Below are 12,722 nucleotides of genomic sequence, written 5' to 3'. Positions count from 1 at the left end.
TAAACTGATCTGGGTGCCTATAGGGCCATCCTCCAGGCAGAGGGGACATTGTGGAGCCTGTGTCATCCTCACGGGACCTTACTAGACAAAGATGTCCCACGAACACTCATGTATATGGACAGGCTGTAAGTCTGCAGAAATCTGACCTTTGCCATGAGGGGTGAACCTCTTTTCCTTCCCTTTAGGCTATGAACTCTTATTGCCACTGGCTCCTGGCAAACCCTCTGTGGTGCTGAACCTGCATGAAGTCAGCAATTCATATGAAAGCAGACCCCACATTCCTTTCAGCCTTAAGAAAAGAATACCTGTTGTGACTTTTAATTACAGCTTTGTTTTGATTTTTAGGTTACTTTTTTTTTTTTTTTAATCTTTATAATAGAAAATACAGAGGTATATTTCTCTTCTCCAACTTTGTTAAAATGCTCTTGTAAGATAATTCTGATTGAATCAGGTACTCTGAGATCAGATTTAATAGGAAACAAAGCTAAATGATTCTTCCCTGACATCCTAATGTGCTAAGGGAACACCAAGTGTCACACACGCATGGTAAATCATGAATTTTGCTTGCTTACTTTCTTGTTCAGTAATCCATTTAATCTTTGCTTAATTAGTCCTGAAGTGACATCTTCTTTCTAACCTTCTAAAAGTTAACTCTGAAAGAACAGTACAAAGGAAAATATTTTCTGCAGCTTTTACTCTTCTAGTATCTAGAATGGTGGAATGCTTAGATAACTAGGGAAAGACTTAAGAGTCTTGCTCTGTCAGTGTTTAGGTACCAGAGTTAACATCCTAGTGCTGTGACTGTGGTTACTCAACAAATCTCAGTGATGTGGATTGTTCTTTTCTGTACAAGATGCAGCAGAAGTTGTCAGCAGTGGGCTTCAGAAAGTTTAGCTGCATGGAGGATTGGGACTGTCCTAGGGGCTAGAGGCCAGTATATGCAACTCTTTGCACAGCTGCATTCAGATGCTTGGTGTTGACAGACTTTGAAAAGAGCAGAGCAAGGGGAGCTATTGCTTCACTGTATATAGATAAATACACCATGAGAAGCTACACATCTGTAGCTACGAGCAGAATTTAGTGTAAACAGCATAAGATCAAATTTTCAAAATCCCCAAAACTTGAACCATGGTTACTAGTTGTAATGTGTTTTTTGCAAAGCACCCAAAAGCCTGAGCAGCACATGGCTCATTAACTTTCAATGAGGCTAATGTGTCTAAATTACCCAGAGAGGTTTGAAAATACCTCCCTATTACTGAACAATTTTGAAATTCATACTGACTGTTTTAAGAGCTCTGATGGGAGCCATGTACTTTTGAAAATCTGATCATTTAATAAGGGAAACTTTTGCTTGTTGAGCTTCTCTATTCTGTGACTATCTGTCCAGGAAAATATTATCCTCATTATGAGGTTACTGTAAAAATAACAAAAACACGATAAGCAACGTGGCAGGGTAGAAGAGCTTTTTTTTCCCCTATTTTTTCTTTTACCTTTTCAAAATGTAGAAATTCTGGCAAATGTCTCTAACATTTGCACTTTCTCCAGTCTTTAAAATTTAATTTTTTGTATGCAAGTGTTGATAGAAACCAGCAAAAGCCAGTAAGTTCCAACAAAGGTTAGCTCTCTGGCCAAAGCTGTATACTTTTTTAAAATGTTGCTGTAGGTGGAATTTCTGCATTTTGTTTCATGTTTTGACTTTTTTTGGAAGAAATTCCTGGGGACATCATCATATCAAGTATGAACTGTTTTTTCTTTCCTGAGTTTAGCACAATCATGGAAGAATGGGAATGTCAATCAGTTTTTCTATTTATTTTGATTTTGTGCCAGTTGAATCTTTCTTTGCAGATGGAGCTGTATGCTTACGAATTGCATTGTGCTTAGGGATCTGAAGATCTCTCACAATGTAACAATTTGAGAAGATGTTTGTGCCTCACTTTCCAAAAATTGGAAGCATATTCAATGGAAACATAGCATGGGGTTTTTTTAATAACAAATAGTATGAGGTTCTTCCTTGGATGGGGGAAGTTGTGTAATTAATACAGGAAAAAAGAGGAGATGAAGGATTGTTTAATATTGTGATGAAAGAGAGGAAGAAGGCTGTCCTGCACAGCCATGAAGATCACTCTGTAAAACCCATATTACGTTAACCTGATTAAGCAGTAGAATAACAGTGCAGCTCTTGTCTAAATGACAATGAAAGATTCCTGAAACAGAACTCAGCAAATATAATTTTTTAAGAAAAGAAATTAATTAGAATATTTGCTTACAGTTCTTTGTGCACTTAGTGACTCAGTAATTTACCGGAGCAGTTGAAAATCAGAAGAAAAACATTTCATGTGTGATGGTTTTTCTCCTTCCCCCTTTTGTGCCACCAAATTTTATTTCTGTTCACATTTTCTAGGAAAACACTCTTTTGTGATGTAACAGTATATGAAAAAGCTGGATTTCTTTTGGTTTTCACTTAAAAAAAAAGGCTTAGAGTATCCCAAACCCTCAATTACCATGTCTGCCAAAATGAGGGAGTCCAGCTCAGTGGAGAGAAGTGCTATTTTTTCTGAATTTATGAGGAGAACAATAAATGGGAGAGGCACTTTGTTTATTGAAGCAGGGAAATGAAGCAACCACAAAATTCTCCTAATTTTATCCCATTTTCCAGGGATGCTAAGCATTCCTGCCTCTCCAGAGTCCTTGTTTGCCTGGGTTGGTGAACCATCTCGACACATTTGGCACATTTAGATAATGTGCCCAGAAGAAATCAGTAACCTATCACAATGAGAAGGAGGAAAGGCACCCTGATCTTGACTCCTCTTCACCAAACATTTTCAGCCTTCTCAAATTCAGTATCAATAACTTCAGAACTTGTAATTAGTAGTAGGAATTTTTAGAAAGAGAAAAACTTCCACTTGCAATTGCAGAGTGAATAGGAGGCAAAGCTCCCAGATTCACATAATGAACAGGCCAAGCCCGTGTCCAGGCCCTGGGAGCCAGCAGCTCCAAGGAAATGTGATGTGATTGTAGCTACTGTGTGGGGCTGCTCTTGTCTCCAGCCCAACAGTGCACTGCAGCCTCCCAAGCTGGGGCCAAGGAGCGATATCCTGTCATTCTGATTGAGCTCAAGTTTGGGGAGAATTTATTTGAGATATCTTAAAACTAAATAAAAATGAATGCTAGGGTAGGCTTAATGACACTGTCAAAGAGAAAGGAACTTGTGTAGGTATGCTTTGATGTCATGAAAGCTGCCAGGGCCTGCACCAGGGTTCAGCAAGAGTCATCACCAGAATGATTTTCATGAAGACCATAATAGTCTTCCCACCAGTGGAAGGTTATTCCTCTAATGTATTTAACACTTACTTTTAATTGCAGAAAGCAAGATTTTTGTGAGCGGGTAAAAAATTTACTCAGTTTCTGGATTCAGTATCTTTCTCTTTTAGCAAAAATCCCAGTCCACGTATATATATCATGTTCTATTTTGCCAGTAATTAATTATTCTATGACATTACCAACCCTTCTTCATAATGAAGCTAATTGTTCAGTCTTGATCAAAATACCTAATTCTTTCGTGACCAGTGTGTAACCAAAATTGAATTATGAAGTTCTGCTTCATGTGAGTACATAAAACCTTTCTTACACTGTGTATGTTTTCAAAAATGCTTTATAAATTAGCATTAAGAAGTACCTTGCATAGCTTTTTGATAAGCAGCTACTAGACACCTTTTAGACTTCTGAACTGAAAGAAACCCCTTCTATAAGCAACTGGGAGCAGCCCTAAAATCTAAAGCATTTGAAGAGCATAATGTCCCTTGAAAACAAAATGGAATGTTTTCAATGGATATTTCAAAGCTTATTCCCTCTGGATAAATAAGTTACAAAATACTGCATATTAAATTTGAGACTCTTTGAAGTCAGTAGAAATTGTACTGTTTGATTTCGGTAGGACTAGGATTTTTCTTCCATGGTATCTAGAGCAGGGACAGTTGAAAACTTTTAGAAAAGTAAACAAGTGTATCTAAAGATGAAAAACAGAGAAGTGGAAAGTGGAAATCACATGGTATGGGAACATCCAAAATAGAAGATATCTTAGTTAGTAAAGACTGCACTTCTCCAAAATCCTGCAAAACATAGTTTCACTGAAAATCTATTCAATCCCACAACTCTAATTAAGGGGTTTAGCTGCCAAATAACATGTTGTGGCTAAAGCCAAGTGAGTATTACAGAGCCATTCATGAGCAAAGGCATAAGCTTTGTACTTTGCTTTTGATTTTCTCATGGGAAAGTAATATAAATGAGAGTGATACCTCCCTGTTGGCTTTAACGGTTAGAAATGCAAAGCATGCTGAAATTGTACATAATTCTCTTCCAAAGGAAAGGAAATAGCATTTCAATGGTTTTCCTCAGTGTCTCGTTGAGTTATGGTGGTGCACAATTATTCTTGTTAAATTACTCTACCAGATGGAAGGTTACATTGTGTATTTAGCTAATTAAATTGTAGGGCACTGGAATTATATGCCAGAGCATAAATAATCTATCTAAAAGTAAATTTATTTTAATTCCGTATGGTTGTGAAGGTGTAGTATGGATGTCCAACTAAGACTTCAAACAGGGATTTTCTTCTCACTTTGCTTAACATGAGGAGATGTTTTCACAAATTTGGCCTTGCCTACAGAAGTTCAAGAAGACAAACGTGCCTTGAATGTCCAAACAACTTTGGAGCCAATTTCATCTTCATTTTTCTTCAGTGGGGCTGAATTGCCTTCCTGCTTTTGAGATGAACTTGGCCAATGGTTTTCTTCTGCTAGGAGAGCAAGATATACTGTGTTTTGGTTGATTTTGTTTTCTTGGCACCCTGTTGCCTTTGGACAACTCCAGAGTACCATTCAGCAGTCTAGACCTGACCAGCTCACATTTACTGATGACACTGATGCCCTGTTAAACTGGGGGAGAAGATGATAGTGTTTCATCATGAATTTCTAAAGGTTGATGAAATACTGGACTGTTTGCCTAATGTCAGTGAGTTATCACTGCTGGATATTTTCCTAGATGAAAATCTGTGGGATTTAAGCATCCTATGAACTAGTTCCTTCTTTGGGGCTTGGGGAACAACATCATCATGAGCATAATTATTCTGTAAAAAATAAATCGTGTATCTAGGGGTCAAATGGTGACCATGGCAAAAGCCTTGACTCTGGGGCCTAGGGGATTGTCTGTGACAGTTCTTAACTGAATAGAATATTTTTTCTTGGGATTCAGTGGATTTGGGAGGAGGATTTAGACTAAAGAGTGGGATTTGCTGTATTTGCAGAAAGTGGGATATTGTATTCCCATTGCTTCTTTCCAGCTAGAACTGACTGGTGTAGATGGTCAGAAGAAAGGGTAAGAATTACCAGTGGAGACCTAACCAGAATGACTGCCAGCCATGCATATCTTAATTTATTTATTGAATTATTAGCATTCAAATGAGGGATATTCAAGCACCCGTTTAATCTTCTTTTCTCCTCTGCATCTCCTGAGAACTCAGATGTGAGTTGGCTCCAGAAAGTGCTATAAAGGTATAATAAAATTACAGAATTTGATGACGTAGAAAGAAGATGACAATTAATTTTAAACTATCCTTATTCCCTAATTCTGTGGTTCAAGCCAGTATAGTAATGTTTGCTTTTTAACCCCCTACTTATTATCGGAAAAGGATGTTATTTTACCTGTAAAAATATTAAGATGAACCTGACATAGTAGTGAAATGTCATGGTTTCAGCAGACTTGAGATGTAATAAGGATTCATAAGGTCCAGTAAAACCATGGCCTTCTTGAAACTGCTGTAGAATCCTGTGGTGCAAATGCTAGGAGATGCTGTTTTGTTGCTAAAATCCAGAATTTATTAAAAATTTTATCAAGAGAAGTGTTCTTTTGCCTTATGGGTTACATGAAGAACATATATCAACAGGAAATAATACTGTTCAGATATTCAAGATCTCAAATTTTGGCTAAATCCAAGCAGTACAGTAAGTAATTTCTACATCTAACTCAATAAATTGCGCCTAGAAATATAACACTTGTTTGCATGGATAGTGAAACATGTATTTTATGTTTCATACAGACTGCAGTGAATAGCAAAGAAAGTTAGATATTTAAAGTAGCTTCAGAGACTATTTAATTTTTGAACCTGCTTTAGAAAATTAATGAGAATTTTCTAATCTTGTTAAATTGGTTTCATTAGCCTAAAGAGAGCAGAAGGGCTGCAAGATCCCCTCTAATCTAATTAGCTCTTTTACCATGTGTTTCACTAAACCTGTTTTTTTATTTAGGGCATGGATATTTACCTTAGTCTGAAAAAATAAAGCATTCTACCTTTTACAGAAGTAAAATAAAGCAAAGGACTAAAGGGTTTCACATATGACCGGCATTCCCCATAAAGTGGATGGGTGTACAGGAAACAGTTTCAGTAGATCCTGAAAACACATTAGGTGATACAAGCCAGAAAAACAAAGCATCCATCCTGTACTGCTGTATCTGATTCTCCTGCCTTGTTGGGACCACCCAGCAGTTAGGTCCATGTAGTCCTTGGAAGAGCTTTAGAGGGCATGTGTAAATAGTTTCACTCTCATTAATCTAATTTAAAACTCTTTTGGAAGTGGCATTTTCAATCACCAGAATTGAGAAGTCATTGAACCCATAGAATTATACTACATACAGATTACTGCCATCTTCTAGTTCTGTCATCCAGTGGGGAGAATGTCCACGTGTACATTGTCCAGTGTTGTCTTCCATTGAGATATGGCCTTATACAGCAAATGTCAGTCAATCATGTATGAAGGCAAAAAGGCACCACTTATCTTGCTTTGTATAATCATGTGGAGGTGGCTGAAACACTGTGGCTGCCTACAGGAAGCCAGAGCAGCAATCAGAAACTTCATTCAGAGCAGAGAATAGTTACATGATTGTGAGAACCATGCACTGTAAAGGTTGTGAGACTACCAGGTCTCTCAGGACTCATTCACAGCTCTTCACAAAGCAGCTTAGGAAGCTGGAAGCAGCTTTTGTCCCTGACCTGTGTCTCTCTCTGCCTCTCTAGCTTTCTGTCAGGCTTTGGTTGCATCCATGATTTTGCTGAGGAAGCCCAGATTATCTTCATGTTTATCTTTTCTGGTGGTACTTAGGGCTGTCTTGTGCATTTGATTCTGCCTACTTCAGATGAAGGGGAAACTGAGAAGTTTCTCCTTAGTCCACAACTTTCAGACCAGCTTATTAGGAACCTAAGATAGGACTGTTCTGATTGGTTTTGTTGTAGTATTAATGTGGGATTTAACTTTTTCCTTGGTCTCCAGACCCTGGCATAACATAGGCTGTTTTATTGTTTATGTATATTGCCAGGGTGACTGGGAGCCCACAGCACCTGAGAACCTGTTGAGCTATGCAATGGACCTGACAAAATAAGGATCTCTTCACAGTGGGTTTTTTTTTTTTTTCCAGTTCTGCCCCTCCCGCTTCAGGATAAATCACAACAAAAATCTCCCAATTATCTCATTATCCACATGCAGTATCTTCTTGAAGATATTAAATTGCCAGAGTGCTAGAAAGAAATTTGGCAAAGGATAAACCAGTGGTGTGCTGGCAATCCCCCATTGTGTTAACCAGTGCCATCTTAATGTTTGTTTTGCAGTTCTGATGGCTTGTACCCATGTGTACTGTGACTTTGAGCTATCTTAGGCGTGGAGTGTTTATGGTTGTGTGTTGTACAGCACAAAATCCTTGTCTGTACATGAGTCTCTAGTACAATAGTATTACATTAAAAAGCAACCTGTGTGGTGTGAATAAACAGATTTCTTGACTATGTATTCAATTAATGATACCTGTTAGGTATGAGCCAGAAAAAAACCCCAAACTCCTGCATGGAGTACAGTGCAGAATATATACAAATCAGTACATACAGCTCTTCACAGCTTAAAAAAACTGTGGCTAAAGAAATAGAAAATACCTGTGAAGATTTGCTTGAAGATCTTGAAGTTTTTTGGTTTTAATTGTTTCTGATGACCTAATGATGTTAGGAAAGTTCAGGTTGCTGTTTAAAAACGATCTTAGTGATAACAGTTGATGCCTGGGCAACGGCAGACAATTTATCTTTCTTGAGTAGGATGTCAGTTTTGCCGCTGTTACTCATGCTGCTGTTGGAATCTTTTTAGCCAAATTTAGCATTATTTACCTCTACTGCCCCACAGCTTTTCTAAGCCAGCCTGCTTGTGAGGAAGAGGAAATGCTTTCACTTTAGAGCCTTTAGGAATCTGGACAAAAGCTCACTTTCTGTTCTTCAGGCTTCCTATACAGGGCTTTAGCCTCAAGATGAGGACCTGCTTGCTATGCACCCTCTCCCATCCCCCATTTCCTGCCTGGCTTCATTAAATGCTGATTTGAAGTTGGCATACACTCTTCTGATACAAAAGTACTAGTGTGTTCCAGGAACCATCAGAAAGTAATGCATTTTTGTCTTTTACATTCTCTTCATATATGTCTTCTCCCCATGCGTAAAAAGGATTTTCATTCCTTCTTCTTAAATATCTCTGTATGTTTAATAAAAAGAAACAATGAAGAAAAGCCCTGTCAAGAAAACCTCAGTTCATTTGGGAGCAATCTGGCCCCAGGCTATATTATTTAATGCTAGTATCTGCAAATTGCTAATATTAAGCAAAGTGGAGTATAGGACGTAATGACTTCACTGAATCATTTTCCTATCTCTTGTGCTTATATTTGAGCATCATGTTTTTTAGGAGAGACTAGCTTGTTTCACCTATCAGTGATAGCTCATGTCATGAAATTAATGTGTACCTACATAGAAGCCTGTATATTTTCCATTTTTAACAGTACAGTTACTTTATTCTTTCTTCTTCTGTGAAGCCACTATAAATATGAGAAAATTAATTCAGACAGTTTCTCCCCTTCACCTACAGCCAAAGTTCTGTACACATAATTACAAGTCATGGCAAAATGTTAGGTAACCTATCCTCTGATTGCCTGTGGTATCTTCTGCTGTTGTTTAAACTAATCCTTTCTGTGTCTTTCATATCTGTTTCCCACTTAGAATAATTTAAAGATCAACACCAGTCCATAATTACCAACACTAAAAAGAGAATAAGCCAGGTAATAGCAATAAAACTGAACAAGACACATTACTGCAACATTTCATTATTCCAAATTATGCTACATCTACATAAAAAAGTAATTTTCAGATTAGTCTTTCCTGAAATCCTCTGAAGTGGATCAATCAAATGGGGACCAGCTGATTCCTGTTGAGAACAATGACATGGGCTTTGACAGCCTTCAGAGAAAATAGCTGTGTCTTTTTGTTTTCTTTGCAATGAAACAGTTTCAAATAATGTATGTTCTCTTTCTCATGTGTAAATTGATTTTTAGTTGTTCCAAAATGCAAAATATAATAGAAGTGCAAAGATTTGTGCAGCAAAGAGGTTAGCTAAACAGAGACCAACTAAACCAATATCAGCTGTATACCATTTCTTAGTAAGTTTTAGAAGCACAGCCCAACCAATCAGACTGCTGCCATGAAAATTTGCCATGCTGTGTTCCTTGTCCTCATGACCACATTCCTGGCCACGTGCTCTTGTTTTTCTCTTTTCTGTGGCATTTGGGCTCCTTGGTCAGATGATTCAGTCCTCTACAGCTGGAGTAGTCAAACACAGCAAAACCCACACCATTCCACACCTCCAGCACTTAGGCCTCTTTTCCTCAGGAAGGTGAGATACAGGATGTCTGCTATATGGGGTAGAATTAATCTAATTTTGAGTTTTGGACCCCAGTGGGATGGTTAGCATACAGCAAGTTAGCCATGTGCATTAATTTTCTTGCTGTGGCAGTGTCTTAGTTCATGCTTGAATCACCATATATATTCCCTGATGGTCTTTTCAATAATTTTGTGGTATTACTGTAGCAAAAAAAGTTACTTCTTAGGGGCTTGTATTTGCTACTCTGCAGCAAGCTGGGGAATAAATCTTTAAGCCTCAAAAGTTTTTTGGCGTTGACTCCCCATATGACAGTTTTCCCCATGGAGAATGCCTTTGTGTGATGAACATAGTCAGCCGTGGCAATGGATTAATTAAGCTGAGCAAAGGAACAAATAATGTGCAGTAAAAATACTTACAGGGTGGCTAATGCAAAACAGTTATTTTGAACATTACCCCTATGTAGAACCACTTCTAAGAGCCACCAGTTAACGTATTGAGCCAAATACTCATTTGAAACATAAGGCAAATTAATTATAATTCTGGGCCATTTGCTACTAAGACTTTCCAAGTTTCTTGCAAATACTAGGGGAACAATCTAATTTAAAAAAAAAAAAATGAAAAATTTATTTTCATTTTTTTTCACTTTGCTAATGATCACATTTCAGAGTTTAAAGGACTAAACCAGTTTCTAATAGATCTTACTTCTGTGCTTTAGGGCAGTGTGTGTATAAATGTATATGTTTATAATTGCAATCCACAGCTCTGTATTTGAAGATTAAATACTTAATTTTGCCTTTTTAACTGTTAGAAGAGAGTTGACAATTATAGTTGCCTTTTTACTGCCGTCATGCAGGAGTGCACTGAAGCACATATGTTTGCTGTGGTGATGCATACCTCTTGCAGTGAATGATAATTCTGCCCCAGCCTTGGAGCAGGGTGGTTCAGTGTTCTCTACAGTCACACACCAAGCCAATGCCTCAGCCACTGCTGGGAATCAAGAAACCAGTGTTTGGTTCTACATTTTTTTCATTGCACCAGATATCCTCAGATTGCTTAGATTTGTATGTTTTGTCCACTGAAACCAGAATTCATTTTGCTAGCCGTTGCATCTTAGTAAGTACCAAATTAGGAGCTGGCAGTGTCTCAGGAAGAAAATTCAGGAAAGCCAGAATTTGAAGCAAACACTTTTCAAACATTAGCTTTAATTTTTATTGTGGAGTTTATTTTATAATCTTAAAACCACTATTGTCCATGTCATTTAACATTAAAATTTATTATTTCCATTTTTAAATTATTGCTGTTTTTCATGCATCTTCTCGGATGGCTCATAAATTCATACATTGACTTTAAAATTTGTTTTCTGTGCTTATATGATGCATTCGGATGCAGAATATGATGGGAACTTGGTAAAAATAGAAAGGAAATTGCTGTGACTAAGCATGAAACATTTAAATAGGAGTGGAGACTTTTTCCAGTGAGTGTTGCAGAGGTTTTGTATCACATTCATCTGTCAGGGATGCACAGACAGAATATGTACAGACATATTCTCCTCATTTTAAAAAGAACTGAATAGTAGAACTGGAAATAAATGTAAGTGCAAAAGGAGTGAGTGCCTTTTCTTTTAAATGTCATCACACCTGGTGAGATCTGTGGTGATAGCATATACTGTAATCATAGCCCATTATGGTATTTTATATTTTCAATTTCATTGCAAATGGTATCTGAGATAGTAAAAAAGTCATCTGTACTTTATTGTTAGAACCATCCACCTTAACAGTGATAAAAATAAATTTCTAGTTAACAGGTTTATTATTAAAGATTTCCAGTGCTGTTCCAGCATATGTATCTTGGTCTGAAATGTATTTAAGGCACAGGGTTTTCAGAGGGCAGCCCTTGCCATGTGCAATGCAGAGCATGACAAAGGTCAGCGTGTGACAGCAGGTACTGCTGGTCGCAGCAGCTCTGCAGTGAGGTGCAGCCCCCTTGCCTTCCCATCCCTGAGGGAACAGGTGGGACAGAAGGAAAAAAGGTGTGCAATGTGACATGGGGAAAGGGACTAGTATTAGAAGTGTAGGATTGAGTTCCTGCCCCACAGTGAAAAATGGTGTAATTCTGATTTGAATGAAAATGTAATGTTTATTGGTTTTCTGCTAACTCTTGCTTTTTCTTTGAGGCTGGGTTTAAGTCTGTGCATAGGAGAGAGAGCTGACCCCAGTTTTTAGTTCTCTATTTTGAGATATTGCTTAGCCAATCCTCAGTTCCCAAAAGGGAAGTATAAACAAATTCTATTCCACAATTGTCTTTCATGAGCTCTTAGCAGTTTGTTTGATATAGGGTTTATTTGAAGAACAAATGAATGACTACATGAAACACTTTATCATGCTAAAAATACTACAAAATAAAAAGCACAGCAGAGCTGGCCTTCATATCAAGAGACTGTATCCATTAAGGAAACAAAGGTGGAACTTGCCCAAGGTGCATTAAATATAATCCTAGGTTTTCTGGGAATCAACCCTACTTCTTCATTTTCAGAGCATATATTTTTCTCTGTAAATGTTCTTAGGACACTGCCATAAATCTAGTTGTTTGGTGTGTTACTCAGAAAACACTAAAGTTCTGGGCCTAGAATCGCTGACCAAGAAATGTTCTGCCAGCAGGGCTTGTTGTAATTTATATTTCTCAGAGAAATCAAAAGGCACCAGTGGAGGCTAATCTCTGTTTTTGCAATTAACCTTAATCCAGTTATAACATTCCAAGTTCCAAGATGTGTTTTCCAAGTTTTCACCTACAGGAGAGATAAAAATACTGTAAATTAAATTTGCATTCATTTGTTATTAATACATACGATAGTAACAATTATTAATGGGTAACTTCAAAGTTGCAATGGAATGAGAAAAATGCTGGGTCCCAAGCACTTCAGCTCTCTCTAACTCTTTCCTAACTTGCAGTCTAAAATGAAGTTGTATGAGGAGCAACAGGATGACTGAGAAGGTTGGG

At 37.6% G+C, this 12,722-nt stretch overlaps 1 protein-coding gene across 14 annotated transcripts in view; it reads left to right on the top strand.

The window, feature by feature from the left end:
- Positions 1-12,722, top strand: part of HDAC9 (histone deacetylase 9) — a 456,332-nt gene that overhangs the window by 238,338 nt on the left and 205,272 nt on the right. The gene's annotated exons all lie outside the window — the stretch shown is intronic.

Source organism: Passer montanus, unplaced genomic scaffold (genome assembly GCF_014805655.1).
Source record: "Passer montanus isolate IOZ18808 unplaced genomic scaffold, ASM1480565v1 scaffold10, whole genome shotgun sequence".
NCBI classification, from domain to species: Eukaryota; Metazoa; Chordata; class Aves; order Passeriformes; family Passeridae; genus Passer; species Passer montanus.
Note: the sequence above shows the minus strand (reverse complement) of the source record. Positions and strands in the feature narration are given on the sequence as shown.